This window comes from Ambystoma mexicanum, chromosome 5q, assembly GCF_040938575.1.
Source record: "Ambystoma mexicanum isolate Mex_15411 chromosome 5q, UKY_AmexF1_1, whole genome shotgun sequence".
NCBI classification, from domain to species: domain Eukaryota; kingdom Metazoa; phylum Chordata; class Amphibia; order Caudata; family Ambystomatidae; genus Ambystoma; species Ambystoma mexicanum.
The window spans coordinates 1,291,139,926-1,291,145,316 of NC_090933.1; the positions used below are offsets into that span (position 1 = coordinate 1,291,139,926).

The 5,391-nt window shown below is 45.0% G+C and overlaps 1 non-coding gene across 1 annotated transcript; it reads left to right on the plus strand.

The window, feature by feature from the left end:
* Positions 1-496: 496 nt before the first annotated feature.
* LOC138498951 (U1 spliceosomal RNA) lies at positions 497-661 on the plus strand. Its single transcript, XR_011279040.1, has one exon. It is a non-coding gene; the product is annotated as a U1 spliceosomal RNA (small nuclear RNA).
* The last annotated feature ends 4,730 nt before the right edge of the window (positions 662-5,391 follow it).

A 5,391-nucleotide genomic window follows, 5' to 3' on the forward strand; every position in this document is an offset into this window, starting at 1 on the left:
CCCGCCTATAGAGTGATCTTGGGCATTCCTTAGTTCAGGCTGCACAATCCTTTGTTCAACTGGGCTATGGGTCTGGTTCAATTCCCTTCTACATTTTGCAACAGTTCTTGCTTGTCTTCCTTGGGAATCGTGGACGAGAAACCAAGTCGACTCCTGTCAGGGCTGTCTTCCTGTATTGGGACAGTTACAGTGACATCGACTAATCCGGTACCTCCTGAATATATATGTTTTCACAATGTATTCGATAAGGGTATGGCTGAAACCCTGCCACCACATCGTATATATGACTGCCCGATAGACTTGATACCTGGAACAAAAATTCCATCGGGTTGTGTTTATTCACTGTCCCTTAAGGAGGATCAAGTTCTGAAAAAATATTTGGACAAAGCCCTTTCTACAGGTTTCATTCGGCCTTCCAAATCCCCGGCCGCATCACTATTGTTTTTCGTCCCTAAAAAAGAAGGGGATCTGCGGCCCTGTATTGATTACAAAGCACTCAACGAAGTGACAGGGGAGACACCATAATCACTAAGGTGGTTCTCCCAGGGTGAGGCTCATCCATTGCACAACCGGATGTGCTGACCCCTGCGATGTCCCCAAATGCAGGATACTCGACTGCATAATTTCTGGTAGTGGGGGACTGCGTTCGCACTTTCCCCTGATCTTTGGTTTCAAAAAATAGAAAAAAAAAAATAATAATCAATACCCATTGCCTTTGATATCAACTCTCATCGATCGGTTGGGCAATTCTAGTATATTCACCAAACTAGATCACAGAGGGGCTTACAATCTAGTTTGCATTAAACACGGAGTCGAGTGGAAAACTGCCTTCAAGATTCGTTTCGGCCTATTTGAGTACTTAGTGATGCCATTCGGACTCTGTAATGCGCCCGCCACCTTGCAAGCTTTCATGAACGATGTTTTTCATGATATACAAGATCAATTCATTGTGGTATTCCTCAATGACATTCTTATTTACTCAACTTCAATGGCAGAACATGTCAATCATGTCTCTATTGTTCTCCAGAGGCTTCGAGAAAACCATCTATATGCGAAAGCCGAAAAATGCGTGTTTCATTCCAATGAAGTGGAGTTTTTGGGTTATAATATTACAAACCATGGCATATAAATGAGCAAATCCAAGGTCAGGGCTGTCCTAGAATGGCCTACCCCTACTACAATCAAAGAACTACAATAATTTCTAGGGTTTGCTAACTTTTACCGCTGCTTTATTCATTCATTCTCAGCTATTGCGGCTCCCCTCACGGCCCTGACTAGCTCAAAAGTTCGCTTTAATTGGGATGATACTGCTCAATCAGCTTTTGATTCATTGAAGGCGGCTTTCACTTCGGCTCCACTGTTACAGCATCCCAACCCAGATATACCTTTCTTCGTGGAAGCTGACGCCTTGGGGTACGCTGTGGGTGCTATCCTTTCTCAAACATGTGCTCAAACAGGAGAGATACACACGGTTGCTTTTTTCTCCAGAAAACATACAACCTATGAACGTAATTATCCCATTACTGAACGGGAACTGCTTGCCATTAAAGAGGCCTTTATGGAATGGCGACACCATCTCCTGGACGCCAGACATGTGGTCACTGTTTATTCGGATCACCGAAGCTTGCTGGCATTCAAGACAATGAAATGTTTCACCGCCCGACAGGCTCGGTGGCACCTTTTCTTTTCCCAGTTCCAGTTCATCATAACATATCGCCCTGCAAGTTTGCATGTTCCTGCAGACGCATTATCCAGACAGTCATCAGGGGATCAACAGACTCTGAGGGTTTCAGTTTGTTTACTTGCCGATAATGTGGTCTGTGGTTGTACAGTCCAGCCTACTTTACGCTCCATCATCGAAGACTGGGTTATTGTAAATCCGTCTGATGTCTCTTCTCTCAATCTGGACATTCAGGGGGGTCTTCCCTTCATTCAGGGACACGTTTATGTCCCTCCTGGTCCTGCACGGCTTCATACATTGCAATGGGCCCATGATTCAGTAGTTGCGGCGCATCCGGGTCATCAAAAAACTTTGGAATCTCTTCGCCGATGGTCCTGGTGGCCTTCAATGTCTAGAGATGTCATGGATTATTTGTCAACTTGTGCCGTCTGTGCTCAATGTAAGACATCTAGGATTAAACCCATGGGACTATTAAAGCCGCTACCAGTGCCATACAAACCATGGCAAATAGTATCCAGGGACTTTGTGGTTGAACTTCCTTCCATTAAAGATAAAAACACTGTCTTAGTCATTATAAGTATGCAGTTTTCGTTCCATGTTCCGGTCTGCATACTGCCCCCATATTAGCTGACCCGGTGCGCATACACATATTTCAACATTAGTATTGAAGAAGAAGAAGCTAAAGTATTGAGGGACAGATGCCATTTGTGTTTGGTAATGCCAGAGAACATTGTTCGAGGAGGGTAGAGAACTTGATGTCTTCTTAGCCAGGAGTCCAACTGTGACAACACCGACATTCTCCTCTGATGTACACATAGCTGTGACCTCCTATACGGAAGCCATTTTAGTAGACCAAAGGGAAGAGCCATTTTGAAGCTCCTGCAAGGCTGTCGCTGTAGTAGTGATGTTCTCTTGCTCTGAGTCAGTCAAGGAGTTAATTTCCCCAGCACGTCTAGTGCTGCGCCGCCTCCCATAGCTTTCGAAATTTTCCTTTGAGGACATTCTGCAGTCCAGCCAGAATGTTCGATTGCCTCATGAGCGTGTGCAAAACGCTTACGGGATTACTGGGATTTTTGCATGTCGCTGAGGTTTCTTTTTCGATTTTCTTTCCTCTTCAGGTTATGATATATTCACTTTGGTAATTTTAGGCTTCCTTTCACAATTCCTAGGTCTATTAGTAGTAGGAGACCTCATGGCAACTTCAATAACAGAGGTGTCATAGGAGACATTTAACACCCGAGCACCAGTGTGGGAAACACTACTAACATCCATAACTCCTTCCAAAAGCAGACCTCCTTGTGAGGTTCCAATGACATTTGTTCATTTACACTATTTTCAACTCAATTGATATCAGAGTCGATTCCACATAGTCTGGCTGGTCCGCGATGAGATGTAGGCGTAGAGCAATCCTCTATTTTGGGATGCACAAGGCAGGCAGGCAAGTTTTCACCCGTGTGCTGTAATTCCGATGGGGCAGCCTGCATTGCCGCGGGCGTCATCAAGAATTCTTTCAGTTTAGGATGCACCCCAACATAGTTACGTTTAAATAACAATGTCTCCAACAATGACTTGAAACTCTGCTTTCAGGCTTCCGTACAAGACCACCAGTGCACTTGATTCTATTTCCAGAAGAAGGCTATCTTGCCCAGAACTGCTGACAATTGATTGGGTGGAACTTGTCCCGGTGTGGAAGTATTTGATGATATTGAGAAGTCTGTATCATGAGTATTAGCTTCCATTAAGTTTGGGGGTCTCCTCCAGGCTTTCCTGTTCACTAGTATCCTGATAATTTCTTTAGTCAGAGGCACCCAACATGCCATCATCTGAAATGTTCGTTATGTTTTAGGTTAATTGGAGAAACAGGCACTTGCCCTGCCTCTGCAATGCAATGATCTGAATTAGACCTTTCCACCCATTCTGGTACTGGGTTACAAAAGGCTGTTATCATGCGATTATTTACTTTTCTTTTGTTGCTTTGCACACCTGCACTGCCCCCCTGGCAATCTCCGCACTTGGGGACTGTTTTCTGTATCCCTACAGTCCCCCTTCCAGAACTTGTCACCTGATGTCTGCACTTACCCTTGCACATGCCACCTGCTGGCCGTATTTTTTACTATTGTTTATTTATTCTATGTATCCCATGTACTGCACTGTTCCCTCCCCGTTACCCCCCCCCGCACTTTCCCCTGCACTTTTCCCCTTCCCCCTTCCCATGCACTTGTGCGATTTGCATGTCACCTGGCCTAGTTAGATCGTTGTCTCTGTCTTCCCTCTGTTCCCCCTCACTTGTGTATAGGCACGTTATAAATGCCATATCATATCATATGATATCATATGTGCTTTGCGCTTTGTTGTTTTGATCACTACTACTACTACCAGAAAGGCCCCCAGATAAACCGCCCTCGCATTGAGATTGGGGTAGAAGTAGGTTTAGGGCACGTTGCATTGTTTTGGAGGTTTCAGGACTCATTGCTATTCTCTACTACGCAGGTCGCACATGCATAGTGACCACGCTTTCTTTCTACCAGCGAACGCGCTAGACGGCCTCTCCTCGTAACTATGCAGAATTACAGCCTGCGATTGAGCAGATAGCTGCCTTCTGCTAACACAGATCTTCCATATCTGTGTCCTGCACCCTTACCAACAGGGGCCAGAGCAGCCCGCCTACGCTGCCTCATTATGAGACATGCTGGAAAACGTATCCATTACAGAACATAAATACTGGTCCTGAAGAAGATGGTCTAACTTGACTGTACCATCGAAACCCGTCGACCATCCCTCCGGTCGTGGGTTTCTTCCCTTGACCATTTAGATATTCCCCACAACAACGGGGGATACATTCCAATAGAGATCACTCACATTACGTGAGCCTTTTAAGTTTTTCCCATACATTTGGGCAATTGTTTGTTAAATATATTGAACTCTTTCAGACGCAACCGCCTACATGTGGCCAAATTGATGCCTAAGGGTGAATACAAATTCTGTTAAAATTCCCATGGCACAACTAACCCCATGTTAGCTATATAGCTATCTCTAGAAGATCTAATTATAAGGCTTGTTGTTTTATACTATACCATGTTGGTTGCGTGCTGTATGTTGCTGCTCTGTGTTGAATAAAACCTTAATGAGTTTTGTTTTTCCCATACAATTGGTAGCAACGAGGGATAGCTTCTCCATCATCTATCCATTTTAGATAGGCGTTGCACCATCCGCCATCTAGGGACAGGCACCCCGTTAGGGCTATGGTGTTCTTCCTTAGGGTTAGATAGCTCATTGTCTTTGCCCAATTGTCTTGTTTAATGTCTTGACAGTCAACTGCCTGACTCTAGAATCAACTTTCTCCCCAAGAACCGTTTATGTTGTGATCCATGACTGTTGCTTAACGGTTAAGGAAGGCATTAGATTTGTGTACAATTTACCCTGTTGTTATTCAGTGAGCACGCTAAACAGTTAAGGACAAACACGCTCTTCTGCACTCCCCGTGTTTGTGGTGAACTTCCGGCAGCAGGGGCTGATTTTGGCTGGCTGCAGTTGATTGTCGATCTCCAAATGTTTCCCCCGCAGTATCGAAGCAGACTGCCAAACCTTTTCACTGGAACACTAAAACACAATGTGCACACTGCGCACTCTGCGCCTGTGTGGGTATTTGAGGTCTGACTCCTCCTGCAGCAAAAAAAGTGTAGAAAGACTGCAGCCAGCTCGCTTGCTCT